The sequence below is a fragment of the Mesoplodon mirus genome (assembly GCF_964341445.2).
Source record: "Mesoplodon mirus genome assembly, chromosome: 5".
NCBI lineage: Eukaryota > Metazoa > Chordata > Mammalia > Artiodactyla > Ziphiidae > Mesoplodon > Mesoplodon mirus.
The window spans coordinates 46,368,907-46,384,726 of record NC_138980.1 but is presented as its reverse complement, the minus strand read 5'-3'; the positions used below and the strand labels follow the sequence as shown (position 1 = coordinate 46,384,726).

General features: G+C 45.2%; 1 protein-coding gene across 4 annotated transcripts in view; it reads right to left on the bottom strand.

Annotated features, from left to right (window-relative positions):
• The window catches only part of BRD4 (bromodomain containing 4), an 81,751-nt gene extending 69,862 nt beyond the window's left edge, over window positions 1–11,889 (bottom strand). Inside the window, exon 1 of one of the 4 annotated variants that reach the window (XM_082620837.1) lies at window positions 11,680–11,889. The gene's annotated coding sequence lies outside the window, so the exon portion shown is untranslated. Of the gene's footprint in view, window positions 1–11,216; window positions 11,265–11,679 lie in introns of those variants that run through there. The other 3 variants (XM_082620838.1, XM_082620841.1, XM_082620840.1) reach the window with 3 other exon arrangements.
• Between the last annotated feature and the right edge of the window lie 3,931 nt (window positions 11,890–15,820).

Sequence of the window (15,820 nt, the reverse complement as noted above, 5' to 3'; positions counted from 1 at the left end):
AGCCATGCCTGTACAGTAAGACGGTAATTCAACTGAGCAGAGCAATGGGATTAATTAAAGCCAAGACCAACAGAAAATGAAAAGGGGAAATATCCATCAGCATATACAAGTCTATCTTCAAACTTCAGAAATTAGGGGAAAGCAAAGGGATTTTAATATTGTTAAAAAGAGGACAACAGGCCCAAAATGGTGTCTCCTATGCTAAGCTCCATGTCCACAAACCACAACTTAGTTTCTGCTCTCCCAAAATGGAATCTTAAACCAGTCAATCGGGAATCACCTGGACAGCACTACTGAAGTAATCTGCCTGACAGACCCCTGACATCCCTAAAAAGAAAGTGACCTTGCCACAAGCAATCTGCTTTTTGATAGCATAATTTCCCTCATCCTGCTCTCTGTTACTAAGTCTTTCATTTGTACAGCTCCTCGGGCGCCCCTTCCTATCTGCTAGATGGGATGCTGCCCCATTCATCAATCATTGAATAAAACCAGTAAGACCTTTAACGTTTACTCAGTTGAATTTTTCAAACAATATGCCTTATTCTTAGAAGTAATACAGATTGTTTTCCATCCTTTGACAACTCTGCCCCAATTACAAAGTATGAATTATTCAAGTTTACGATACTGGATTTCCCACTCCTTCTACCAGACAAGGATTGGGGGAAGTAGAGCAGAGTGGCATCATGCACACCACCTGTGTAGCATGTTCATAGCCCTAAGCATGAACATATCACACTAAAGAATGGTCCTTTCTCATCCCACAAGCTCTATCTCCCTCCGTCTGCAGGTTCAAGGGCATGCATGGAATAAAGGGTGCTGCAGCTGACAGCAGGCGCTAAGCCACATAAGGGACCATAGCCATGAATCTTTCTAAGTCTACCCACATCCAACACCATGAAATCATCAGGCTGGCTAGCGACCCACTGGATTACCTTCTGCAACAAAGGCTCCAGGCCAACACCAAATCCTGGAGATGGTTTTATGAACAGCACAAACAGCGTCAGTGAAGAGCCCCAGAACAAAAACCTTCCTTCATCTGCAGCCGCTGCAATAAGCCCATTCTGGCACATTCTGACATTCATCTCCAAGAAAGAGAACACGCTGAAAAAGAAGGGCGCAGAGGGCCCCTGGACAGATCTGCACCACAGCTGACACTGGTTACTCGACAGCTCTGTAAAAATCTCTGGAGGATTTTCACAAGGACAAACCAAAAAGGGTGCTCCACACAGTTTCCTACAGTCATAAATCTGCAAATGCCTGCAAAAATAGGATGCATGCAAAAAAGAAAGTCTTCAAAACCATCAAGAGTCTTTTAATTAACATAATTACTCATTCTCAAAGTAAAATTCAAGAAATTCATTTTAGTACACGCTCCCTAAATGGGCTTTAGGGTTCTGAGAACTGCCCCTGCTCCCAAACTGTTCAACGTTCGCACATATGCATTTTTCTGGAGAAAGGATCCGCAGCGCTGTCTGTCACATTCTCAAAGGGACCTCCAAACTCCCCTCAAGTTAAGAACTGATGCTCTAGGGACTTCCCTGGTGGTCCAGTGGTTAAGAATCCGCCTTCCAATGCAGATGTGGGTTTGATCCCTGGTTGGGGAACTAAGATCCCACATGCTGCGGGGCAACTAAGCCCGCACACTGCAAGTACTGAGCCCGCGCGCTCTGGAGCCTGCTGCCACAACTAGAGAGAAGCCCGCGCACTGCAACAAAGAGCCCGCACGCACACCACAACAAAGACCCAATGCTGCCAAATAAATTAAAAACAAAAAAACTGATGCTCTAGTGAGAAGCAGGGCTGGTCTATCCTTGGCCACTGGACCCTCATTATTTTGAGCCCCTTAAAGAACTGAATAAATCCAAGAGCAAGAACTGCAGGAAAATGATTACTCTAGCAATGTTTAACACTTGTTTTTGATTATGGAAATCTGAGTAAGCTTTCTGTAATACTAGAGGAATGCCAAGCAGCAGACTTTACAAGAACTTAAGTACAGAAACAGCTTAACAAATGGCAAAATTACAAACGACTTTTTGTGTGGATGAAGATGAACCCAGTCCACTGAAATGTTCTCCATAACAAGTTCATTCATGCAAGTGTTTGCCGAGGTTTATCTACCTGGTCTCTTAACCCAGTCTTCCCCTGCGCTTCATTCCGTGATCTAAGCCCATCTCACCCCCTGTGCTTCCTGAGGGCTGTTTTTTCTGGCCAAACTGGGCTCTATCACCAGTGGCTGGAGTCCTCTTGCCCACTCAAGAGACTATTGAGACTTGGCTTGACTCCTCCCGGAGCCGCCACAGCAACTCCCTCTGTACCTGAAACCAGAAATAAACCATGTCGTTCATTTAATCCTCTATCAAGGATTTGGAATACACACATCCTTGACGATCTTCACTTTATCCTTTTTCTTGAGTAACTCACTCTAAGCTGATTTCACCTAACTCTGGTTTATGACCAAGTATGGTAAATTAGCTTCCCTTTCAACCATCCAAAACTTCTTGCTTCAAGTTAGGGGATACACTCGACTTATAGTGTAAACTATAGACAGTTTGACAGAAATTATCCCATCTAGAATGACTCATAATGGTGAGCAAGATGCTGCTGGGGCTACCACTTGAGGTGAGCAAGTGGAAGGCAGAGATGGGATAAACGTGTCACGTTTGAGGCGAGGTGGTTCGGCATTCCCCCTCTGCACACGGTCAGGGATGGGCAATGACCCAAGCCAGAGTCTTCCATCATTAGAGAGCATTACTGGGGAAGAATCACTCTTGACCTTGAGGTCAGGATATCAGAGATAGAGAACAGCTCTGATGTCCCTATTTGAGCCCCTGAATTCAGCTGTGCCCAAGGCCCACTCCAGACTTATCACACAAACCAACAAGTTCCCTTTCATTTCAACCTGTTTATGCTTGGTATTTTCACCCGAGAGACCTAACCAATACAGCCATTTCCTTTAAAACTGACATCTTCACTAAAAACTTGGGAAGACCCTATCTGAGAATAAAAAACAAGTAACTTGCCTTACACATACACACACTAAATACTCTTTACATACTTCTTGTTTTGCTTGTTGCAAACTACTGACAACCTTCACCACTACATGCTTCCTCAACTTTCCCATCCCACTCTACCCTCCAAAGAGCTTCTAGCAAGCAGAGTACAAGAAAGAAAAGAAACTGAAGATCAATGCAGGACTTCCCTGGTGGTGCAGTGCTTGAAAATCTGCCTCCCAATTCAGGGGACGCGGGTTCGATCCCTCTTCCGGGAAGATCCCACATGCCACAGAGCAACTAAGCCCATGGGCCACAGCTACTGAGCCTGAGCTCTAGAGCCCGCGAGTCACAACTACTGAAGCCCGCGCACCCTACAACCCATGCTCTGCAACAAGAGAAACCACCACAGTGAGAAGCCCACGCACCGCAACGAAGAGTAGCCCCCACTCGCCGCAACTAGAGAAAGCCCACATGCAGCAACAAAGACCCAACTCGGCCAAAAAACAAGATCAATGCACTTCACTCGCTACTAGAAAGCATATCCAGGACAGTCACCCTTGGGCAAGTGATGAAGAAACAGATTGCAAAACGGCCACCAAAAAAAAATTTTAAGAAGTTTTCAGGGTACCCACAGCTACCACTGAGAGGTATCTAAAATGAGGTTATTTCACACTAGTGTGACAAGATTCACAATAAGAAACAGATTTTGTCATGTACACAGTATATAAAATCACAGCAAAGGTTTTATGAAATACCCTTGAACGTGTAAACACCCTTTGACATTTCCTGTTTCTCCCCCATTAAACAATGACTGCAACCTACTAAGTTCATTTCATTACCCAGAGTATGAAAAACACATATAAAATAATAATTACTCTCTCTTAAAATCTAGATTGTGGTCAAAGTTCTCTGGAGCCCAAACCTATTCTCTCATTTTACACATGAGAAACTGAGGCTTGAGAGGATATGAGACTGGTCCAAGGAAGGTACACAGCAGATGCAATGTGTCCAGTCCAGTTCCTTCCTTCTCTCCCTCTTGTGTGCACACACACGCATGCACACACACGTGCACACACACAACATGCACTGGCAGGCTCCACACTCCATGCAGTCTGCCTGTTTCAACCCTCACAATAACGATCTGCTCACCTGAAACGTATGCTTCCTCAAACACAGCAGAGAATGTTTTAAGTGTAAAATCCCCAAATTTATCTCACTTACACAAAACAATCTCAAAAGCCAATTCGCCCGCAAACATGTATGTGTTACTGCCTGGCATAGGACAACTGGGGACGTTAGTCACACACAAGGACACAGATATTACTAATTCCTGTTTCTAGAAATTACATAATACCAAACCCAACACCTCTCCTTGGCACTGCTTCCACAGTGCACCAGTGTCTCTTGGCATAACAGCAACTAGGAACAAATAAGCAGTTTCAGCCTTAAGGGCACACCAAGACAAGAGAAGCGACCACAGGCAAAATGAGGCCTGGACGGCTATTCTAGAAACCCTTTATGCAGAGCAAAAGCAGCACCCTCCCACCAATCAAATATAATACAGGTCAGATACTCCCCTACCTTCCCCCAATCTGAATACAACACAGAGGCCAGACACCCCCACCTGTTGTCTACTCAGTCAATGCTTATTCATAGAGATCCCATTTTACACATGAGAAAACTGAGGTTTAGGGAGATTATGTAACTTGCCTGAGGTCGAGGTCAAGGCCAGAAGGGAGCGGGCCTGGACTGATCCCTGACATGGACTCCACAGTTCTCAGTACACAGCTCCACCCAAGCCCAACCAACTCTGCTAGCCACAGCCCAGAGTCCTGGAACTTCCTACATTGAGCAGAACAGGCCAACACTTGTCAAGGAAAAGATCACAGAATACCCTACACCTAGAGTGAGCTTAAAAAAGCCTGTATTTTAAGTATGTCACAGATCAAAAAGAAGAAACAGCATATTCATTTAGGTACTCTTAATTTGCAGTTAAATGCTCAGATTTGACCAATTTCTGAAAGAAATAGATTCTCCAGTTGGGTTTAACACAAACTAAAGGCATTCCACACGGACCTGGATACTGATGGCCCCTAGTAATGGTGACTGGCATCGACTGGCTCTTCTGGTCAACAGGCCCAAAGTCCACCAGCAAGAACTCAGCCTCCCAGACACTCCACTTTCCTGGCCCATCATCCAACTGCCTGCCTCCCTTCCAGAGAGACCCTGACTTGTGATACAAACCTTCCTGCAGACCAGAATCCTTTCATCAAATCCAGATGTCAACACAATTTAATTTAGGGCCAAAAGAGGCTGGGAAGTTATGAGAGATGCTACGCTTGTGCTCCGCAAAAACTTCCTCTATCAGCAACTCCCACTGACTGTTGCCTTTGTTCAGACAACCAGGTTTTAATAAAATAGTTACGTTACATCTTAGGCCTGAGGATATACTGGACCACCTTCCCCTGATGGATCATTTCTCCAAACTCTGCAGTCAACAACATCCCAGGATGAGCACCCCCAAAGCTTGCTGAATTTCCATTAATCCCATTACCACCACTTTTAATCTCATTATCACATAAACAAATCCTCACCTAGAAAAACCAACCCCTACTTTAAATCACCTCCCCCATTGATCTCTACTCACAGCTCACTTGAAGGAAGATGCAACATGGAAGAAGGCACCTGGCTGATCTTGATATCACCTGGTGACATGGTTTCCAGGCATGTCAGCTGGTCCACCTTCCTACCCTCAGCTGCTCTACTTTATAATACCTGGCTACCTCTTCCCACTTCTATTCTTCACCCTGGATAATGACAGCAAATAAGTAGCTAACCCTGAGAGAGCACTGCCTCATTTTATCCTCAACTGAAAGATGGAGAAATGAAGTTTGGGGAAGGCTGAGTGACAGGCGAAGGTCACACAGCAGGCAGGAGGGCCAGGATTCAAACTGGGGTCTAACTGTGCCACACTGGTGGTATCAGTCTTTGGAGCAGGGCAGCAAAAATGAGACAGGACTGGACTGCCAAGAGGCTGTTCAAGCCCTCCCCAGAGCATTCAAATAACACTGGACTTCTATCACAGAGTCAGGAATTCTGTGACTTGATTTCAGGAAACAAAGTCCAACTCTGGGCAGGAGAGTAGAAAGGTCAAAGAGCAAGATCTCAGAGACACTTCTGCTTCTCAGAAGGCTTCAGAACACACTCAAAACCACATGTTGTTTTTACACAGCTACTATTCGTGGGGGGGAGGGAACTGTTAAAAAACCTCACCCTTATAAACAAGACACTGTCAAGCTTAGATTGGAGAAAGGGAAATTCATGGAACTTTTCTAGAAAACTAATTTGTATCAACTTTCCAAAAACGCACAACCTTTGGTCTGGTGATTCCATTTCTAGGTATGAAAAAAAGAGAAAACTTGAAAATCATGTCCAAAAATAGCAGCATTAAATTATGGTACATTCACATAATAGAATTTTAGGCAACCATTTAAAATAGAATACTTTGGAAATGTTCACAGTGTAATATTTTTTGAAAAATTAACAGCACAATCCAATTTTGTTACTCATGTAGAAAAAGACTGGCACAAAAATGGGGTTAGGTAACAATTTTTAACACTTAACGTCACCTTAACACTGTATTTTCCAAATTTTAAAAAATGACTGTGCACTACTTTTGTTTAAAGAGAAAAACCCATACAACCTCTTTTGCAAATGATGTGGATCAACCAGCGCTATTCCCCCTCAGGATTTGGTCAAGAACAGGACAGATGGCTGCTCTGCCCTATCTTTGACACTGGACTCACTCTCCATCTATTTCTTTAGAATGCAATACATCCTATGATTTATGCTGGGACATGTGGATGCAGTTTAATCAGCTGTAGCCTGCTTGGACTGGACAAAAAAAACCTGTTTTTAAAATTAACCCTTATAACAATGGTACGAGTTTGGGGTGCATCTTCCAGACTGTTTTCTGTGCCTCACCAGCATTTCAAACTGTTCTCTAACAAGGTACGATTTTAAAAACCAAATGGGGATCAAACCGTGCAGACTGTACTGCATGTCGACATGCTGACATCCTTGCACTTCCATTTCCTCATTCTTTTAAACACCACATTCCATTAAGCTCTTTTTTAACTCCTCCATCAAAGTACTAGAAAAATCACTGCAGTTAAAAAGTCATTGTGCATTCTCAAAAAGTTAAGTGCCATGACCTAGCAATTCCACTCCTAGATATCCATCCAAGAGAAATTAATACAAATGTCCACACAAAAATTTGTATATGAATGTTCATAGCAGTACCATTCACAGTACCCAAAAAAGTGGAAACCCAAATATCCATCAACTGAATAAATAAAATGTGACATATCCATCCATACAATGGACTATTACTTAGTTATAAGAGAAATGAAGTACTGACTCACGCTACAGCACAAACCTTAAAAACATTATACCAAGTAAAAGGAGCCAGCTACAAAAGGTTATGTATCGTATGATTCCTGAAATATCCAGAATAGGCAAATTTATAGAGACAGAGTGTAAATCGGTGGTTGCCAGGGATTGGGGGGATGGAACGTGACTGCTAATGAATAGGGATTTCTTTTTGGAGGGATGACAATGTTCTAAAGTTGGTTGTGGTTGTGGCTGCACCACTCTGTGAACATACTAAAAACCACTGATTTGTACGCTTAAACTTGGTGAACTATCATTTGTGAATTATATCTCAATAAGCCTGTTATAAAAACACTAAAAACAAAAAGATAATAAGATTTTACAATGTTAGCATAATATTCAAAATATAATTTATATTCAATAAATATTTGGAGAGGATGAATACATTAAGAAAGAATATATGTACCACAGAAAATCATTGTGCAAATATCTTTTTGTCTTCCCTTATACATAGTAGAAACTCAGGAACTAATTGTTACAGTGGATTGGCCAATCACGTGAAATCAGAATATTAGAAAGGGCTCAATGTTTTTAAACAAACAAACAAACAAAAAACCTTTTTACTGACAAAATGAGATCCACATTAAGAAATGGTACCCATACTTGTTTATTACCCACTTCAACTTCCTCTTAGAATACTTTTCCCAGGTCAGGACTGACCCACAGCCCAAACCCACTCACCACATTTCAAACTGCTAAGTGGGCGACGCACAGCAGACAGTGCACAGAAGCAACTGCATGCCATGCTGCTTGGACTATTAGTAAGTTTACTGCAATTAGGGACCTTAACGTTACCTTAGCTAAAATTCACGTCTCCTGGGCTTCCTTGGTGGCTCAGTGGTTAAGAATCTGCCTGCCAATGCAGGTGACACAGGTTCGAGCCCTGGTCCAGGAAGATCCCACATGCCGCGGAGTAACTAAGCCCGTGCACCACAACTACTGAGCCTGTGCTCTAGAGCCCTCGAGCCACAACTACTGAGCCTGCATGCCTAGAGCCCGTGCTCCGCAACGAAAAGCCACCGCAACGAGAAGCCCGTGCACCACAATGAAGAGTAGCCCCCGCTCGCCGCAACTAGAGAATGCCCACGCACAGCAACCAGTGCAGCCAAAAATAAATAAATAAAATAAATAAATTTTTAAAATTCACGTCTCCTGTAAGTCACTACTGACCAATTATGCCCACTGTTAATATTTTACTGATTTAAAAGGAATTACTTGCACTTGGTATGATGGGCATGTCAAATTCTTCCTAAATTATCTCTCCAGTTTATTCACTCAAGGAATATTTTAGCTGCTCTTCTAAGGTGCTGAGAATACACTAGCGAATAAAAATAGACAAAGCCAAGCAAACAAAACCCTGCCCTCACGGAACTTACAGTCTAGTAAAAAAAATAATATTAATTTAAGGAAATCTTGTTTTTTACAAACTCGTGTCTTATGAATTAAATAAAATGCCAGCATCAGCACAATTCTCACCTTGCAAATGTTGTCTTTTCAAAACACTAAAAATCACAAAGATTTATTAAACATTAATAGAAACAATGAAACTGTTCTCAATGACAAGCTTTTCTCTCCTTTTTATAGATTTGCCAGGAACATAAAGACAAACGTGTCAACTTTACGATTTTATTCAAAATCGGAATTTGAAACATTTCACATCCACACAATCGTTACAGATGACGACAGCGGGTTGTCAGAGCAGATTTAACAGCCCAGGGTCTTCAAATCACTGATACGAAATGGTTTTTACTGAAAGTTAAAAAAAAAAAAACAAAAAAACCCTCCAATCTCCTTCCAGAATTCATAAATCTCAAGTCATTCAATAACCTGAATTGTGTAACATGAAAATACTGCATCCCCTCCACCTCCAAAAGCAAAAGTGCAACTTAGTACAAAGATCACAACAACTGGCCCAAAAAGGTAACTTTTGGAAACAAAGTCTAAATTCCTCTAAACAATTCAATAATTTAGTGGAAATTTTACAAAGTGGCCAATGATTCTCTTGCAATTCTTAGGTAATTTTTTTTCTCATCTCTATCCCAGGAAGGGAAGGTAACCACATAGACACTTGAGAACAGCCAACCCATCCTTAAAATGCAGCCACTGGGCCTCCCTGGTGGCGCAGTGGTTGAGAGTCCACCTGCCGATGCAGGGGATACGGGTTCGTGCCCCGGTCCGGGAGGATCCCATATGCCGTGGAGCGGCTGGGCCCGTGAGCCATGGCCGCTGAGCCTGCGCGTCCGGAGCCTGTGCTCCGCAACGAGAGAGGCCACAACAGTGAGAGGCCCGCGTACCACACACACAAAAAAATGCAGCCACTTTCATGTTCTAACTTTCACCTGTAGGCAAAATTCCTTATCTTCAGCAATTGGCTGGGGCTGAATTCTAGTAAGATTCACACATGTGGGCTCATCTCCTCAGGTTAAGACCAACTAAGACCATCTTAAGAGACTCACTCACTCCACAGCTTGAGCCCTTAGATACTTCGTTTCCTACTAAGGTTATGGGATAGGGTAGATAACAGGGGAACAATGCACTGTTTTAGATCAGGCTTTTCTCGATTTGGTCGAGGGAAATCATCGGAGAGGTTTATTTTCCCCAGGCTGAAGATTTGGGGGAGAAGGGGCTAGTTATCTACAATGCCTTGGGGGAAAGATAAATCCCATCCAAATTAAACCGAAAATAATGTTTTATCATATTACTGGAAAAGTCATAAAATAGACTGTGACATCCAAGAACTTCTCGAAACTGGTAACATATTCATAAATCCTACTGGGTATCGCTTTCTTTACAACCTCCAAGGACTAAATTCCAAGAACTAACAATTTAAGGAACCTGACAGCCCCATTCATAAAAATCTCCCAAACATTATTACAGCACCGAAGAGCCACTGGCTTAGAGGTACACTGAGACGGTTTCTGTAAACACGAACAGGTAGAGCCCTCTCGAAGGTAAGCAAAGACACTTCAATTCTCATTCACTTCTCCAAGAGGTCACTTCTTGCATCCAGCACACACACAGAAAGTAACCCAAGGGCCAAGACCATACACCGCACGAGGCTGCACAAAACATTAAATGAGTAAACAAACAAAAACAACACTTCAGAAAACAATGCGTGATCTTGAATAAAAGAGAGGTCAGTCACTCAGCAAAAGAACATGACTCATCCACGGGCCTGAACAGAAGTATTTATACTGCCCACCCACTACACCAAAGTGGGACTTCCCATCTTCATCCAAGGCTGGGCCTTAGGAGTATCTCAGTCGGGTCAAGTGTTATTTCCGTTTTGGAGGGGGGGTCATTTTATTTCGCTGAATCACAACTCCCCCACATCCCCACCCCATACCACCACCACGCACAAGACTGCAAATAGACGCGACCGTGGCAAGGACGCCAGCAAGCACCGACCGAGCAAAACAAAGCGCCCAGTGAGGGGCTGCCAGGCTAGGAGTGGGTGGGTAAAGGGGGCCAGGCTCGCCCCTCAGAGCACCGCTCCCGCCCCCAAGAGCCTGTCTCCGGGCAGGTGTGCAGCGGCAGCCTCCTCCCTCCACCTGGGGACCAGCCCCGTTCTCTGCAGAGCTCCGGGGACAGCCCGGAAGATGAGGAAATGAGGGCGGGGGCGCGCTGCCCCGGCCTGGACAAGAGGACCAAGGCACCAGGGAGCGCATTGGGCCCGCCCCACGTGAGCGCCCGGGCCGGGGCCAAGCCCGCCCCGGGGACTACGGCCGGGGACAGCGGCGCCTGTGACCACCACGCCGGGCCCGGACTTACCGGGGCCAGGCGCGCCGCGGAGTCCGCGGCGGCCGCTTCCTCCTCCTCCTCCTCCTCCTCCTCACTTGACAAAATGGCGGCGACAGGAAGTGCCGGGCGCCTCGGCCCGCCCCCCGCCCGCCCCCGGCCACCCGCCCCGCCGCTGCGCCCGCGCCCCCCGCCCGCGCCCCTGCCCTGCAGCCCTGCCAGAGCTGGGGGGCTGCGGCGCCAACGGCGGGGCGCCCACGAGCCGCCCTGCCACCAACGGCGCAGGCGGCCCTGGCCCGGCGCGAACGGCGCGGGGACGCGGGAGGCCCGCAGGCCCGAGCCCGCGTCGCCCCGGCCTCCCCGCCCCCGCGCCGCGCCGATGGCGTAGGTGCTGGCGCACCGGCCCCATTACGCAATGCAGGTTACGCGGGCCGCGCCGCGGAGCTCCGCCAGCTGCCCCGCGCCGTCCGCCGCCCCGAAGGGCACCGGTCCTCACCTGAGACGCTAGGCCGCACGCCGCCCCCGCCAGCCGCCGCCGCCCCCTCCTCTTCGGGCTGCCTGCGCGGCGCCGGGGCCCGCCCGCCGCTCCGCCGCGCTCACAGGCCCCGCTTCCCCGCGGGCACTGCCGGCAGCCGCCGCTGCCGCAGCCACCGCTTCGGCTCCTCGGTTGCGGGAGAGCAGAACAAACAGCCCTACCGCCGCCGCCGCCGCCGCCGCCAGCGCACTGATGTCACCGCGCACGCTGCGCGCGCGGTCACTGGCTGTCGCCGCCCGGCGTGCGCGCTCGAGACCGTGCCCGACGAGAGCGAGCTCAAGAGAGCTGGCGGCCGGGAGGTGAGTGGAGAAAGCCGGTGCTCGCGGCCAGCGGGAAGATGAGAACCCCCCTCAGACCAAGGGTGGGGACTGAGGAGAGATCTTGCAGACCCGAGGGAGGGGACCACGTCGTCGGACAGAAGGGACACCGCAGACCGAGGGAGGAGACACCTCAGAGGGAGGGGACCCCGCAGACCGAGAGGGGAGACACGTCAGACTGAGTGAGGGGGTCGACCTACAGACTGAGGGACGGGACCGAGGGAGACTGAAAATTGGGCCTGAGGGAAAAGATCTGAAGGCAGAGGGAGACGTCCACAAATTTAGAAAGGGACTGATGATAGACCCTCAAAGAGAAGGAGGACAGTGAGGAGAGACACTGTCTGAGGGAGGCCGTGCTGAGGGGAGGCTGAAGGGTGTTGAAGGAGGCTGGAGTGGGGCGGTGCTGGAACGTTAAGGGAGAGCTGCGATGGGGGCGCTGGTGTGAGGGAAAGGAGGTGAGAGGAGGCTGTTAGCAAGGCTGGGGAGGTATCTTTCTTGGTTGGCTGGCCAGCCACTGGGATCTAAAGACTGGAAGGTGCTGGACTTCGTGCCTAGGGCACTCTGCCTCCAGTTGTCCCCCAGCTGACCTCCTTCTCATCCTTAAGATTCAAACCACAAGCCAGCTCCATAAAAGGAAGAGATTAGGCTTAGGTTGCTTACAGTTTAAAATGATAATCCTGTTAAATTTTTCAAATGGGGAACCATAACCTCCTTTCCCCTTTTGCCCTTATCGTCACTCTTTTAGCATTTTAAGTCCCATCTTTTAAAAATAGCAAGCTCAGTTCTTCTAAAAAGTCCAGGTAATTAAAAAAATTCCTGATGGTCCCTTCTTTCAGAACATATTGATACACTAGGATAGCAGTCAAATAGTTTTGTCTCTATCATGGTTTGCTCGCTCTTCACTAAGGGCAATCATAAACTACTGATAGGTCCTGGGCAAACTAAAGACTTACTTTTACCCTTTATTTAATTTATTTATTTATGGCTGCGTTGGGTCCTCGTTGCTGCGCGCGGGGGCTGCTCTTCATTGTGGTGCACGGGCTTCTCATTGCGGTGGCTTCTCTTGTTGCAGAGCAGGGGCTCTAGGCACGTGGGCTTTAGTAGTTGTGGCACGCGGGCTCAGTGGTTGTGGCTCCTGGACTCTAGAGCGCAGGCTCAGTAGTTGTGCTGCACGGGCTTAGTTGCTTCTCGGCATGTGGGATCTTCCCGGACGAGGGATTGAACCCATGTCTCCTGAATTAGCAGGAGGATTCTTAACCGCTGCACCATCAGGGAAGTCCCAAGAAGGTATCCATATAAAGCTGAGCTTACCCATAGTCGTCTTGTTGCATTATCTACTTAATTTATTGTTGTTGCTGAAAATAAATGTTTTGGGAAGCATTTGGAGCTGCCAGTTTGCAAGTCACATAATAAAATCTTTTGTCACACTTCATTTTAGACAACGCCATAATACCTAGTTGATTTACTGGACCCAACTAAAGGGCTTTTGGCTATGGCTACAAGTCAGATCCAACCTGAAGAGAATTTGCAAGCTGTAAAGGCAGTTCCAAAAGCTTTCTCCAAAAATCTTGTAGGACAACAATGTCTCATTCTTTTTATCTTCCATAATGCATATCCTAACTCCTCACAGACGGCTCAAACTTAGAAAATGTTTATCCAGGGAATTCCCTGGCTGTCCAGTGGTTAGGACTCCAAGCTTTCACTGCCGAAGGCGTGGGTTCAATCTCTGGTGGAGGAACTACAATCCCACATGCCACGTGGCATGGCCAAAAAAAAAACAACAAAGAATGAAACATGAAGTACATAATATATTTCTGGCTTGTTTTAAATATATATTATTTATTTTTAATGAAGTACTACATGAAATAATTTAAATTGAACAATACAAAAGAATATAGCAGAAAAAGTGTCCCTCTTCATTCTTCCCCTCCCCCACCAGAGTAATCACTGTTATCACTTTGATGTGTTTAGACCTGTGCTGTCTGATATGATAGCCACATGTGGCTATTGAATGCTTGAAATGTAGCTGGCCCAAGTTGAGATGTGCTTTAAGTGTGTGAAATACACTTTGTACTTCAAAGATATAGTATGAAAAACATGTAAACTATCTCTCTATTAACTTTTTATATTGATTACATGTTGAAGTAATTTTTATACATTGAGTTAAATAAAATATATTATTAAATTTAATTTTACCTGTTTTTACATTTTTAACATGGCTACTAGAAAATATAAAATTACAGATATGGCTTACAATGTATTTCTGTTGGACAGCACTGGTCTAGTCTATGCAGCAGTATATCTACATATTGAAATAGTTGTGTTATAAAACAAAAGACATCATTCTGTACTTGTTAATTTGTAGTATGCTTTTTTCATTTACTACATCTTGGAAGTCACTCCACATGACTGCTTGGAGATCTGCCTAATTGGGAGATAACTTGGAGAGAATATGCAGTATTGTTATCTGGTATGGATATATCATAATTTATTTTACCACTCTCCTATTATGTACATTTAATTCATTTCCAGTTTTTCCATCATAATAATCAGTACTACAGTGAGCATTCTTCTGCATTTCTCATTTTCTTTTCATACTTGCCAGTATTTTTACAGGTTAAAAAAATTATATAGTGTTTTCTTGAAAGCAAGGGTAAATTTATATAGCATGATGAGCTTTGGAAAACCTGGAGGTGTTTGATTTGCTATGGCTTGAATCCATGCCCACTTTCCAATGAGAACTTGCCCATGAAGTTACTATAAATTCTGGAATTTACAGTTAGGTTCTAGAGACCGTGAGTAACCCAAGATCACACATTTACAGTTTAGAACTCATATCTCCTGACGCCATGAAGACTGCCTTCTCTAACCCAGAAATCGACATTTTTTGTTTGTTTGTTTGTTTGGCCTTGCCACTCAGCTTAAGGGATCCTAGTTCCCCAACCAGGGATAGAACCCGCCCCCCACCATGGAAGGGCAGAGTCCCAACAACTGGACCACCAGGGAATTCCCAACAAATTTTGTCTGTAAAGAGCCAGGTAGTAGTCAATATTTAGGTTTTATGGGCAATACAATCTCTATAACATTGCCAATCTTTGTCACTGTCATTGTAGTACAAAAGCAGCCATAATTAATGTGTAAATGAATGGGTGTGGCTGTGTTCCAGTGAAACTTTATGGATACTAAAATTAGAATTTCATGTAAATTTCAGAAGTCACAAAATATTGTTCTTTGGGGTTTTTTTTTCAACCTTTGAAAACTATAAAAACCATTCTTAGCTGGAAGGCTGTGCAAAAACAGACAGCAGGCCAGATTTGTCCCATAGGCAGTAGTTTGCTGATCCCTGCTCTAGAACCTCAAGTGTAGAGAAATGGAAATTTCTTTACCATTATGCAGAAGTTATTCTGCTTACAACTTTTTTTTTTTTTTTTTTTTTGGCTTACAACTTTTTTAAATTAATAGTTTTGGGGGAGCAGTTTTAGATTTACCTTAACATTGAGTAGAAAGGACAGAGTTCCCTTACACCCCCTCACTTCCCCCATCTTGCAGAGTGTGGTACATTGGTTAGAAATGATGGCCCAATAGTGATACATTATTATTAACTAAAGTCCATAGTTTGCATTAGGGTTCACTTTTCATGTTGTACATCCTATGGGTTTTGACAAATGTGTGACACATATTGACCATTATGTTTGCCAATCTTTAACTCATAAGCTAGCTAAGAACAAAAATAAGCTTCAGAATAAAGCACTACAATTCTGTCAGCCACAAATAGGTAGGTACAA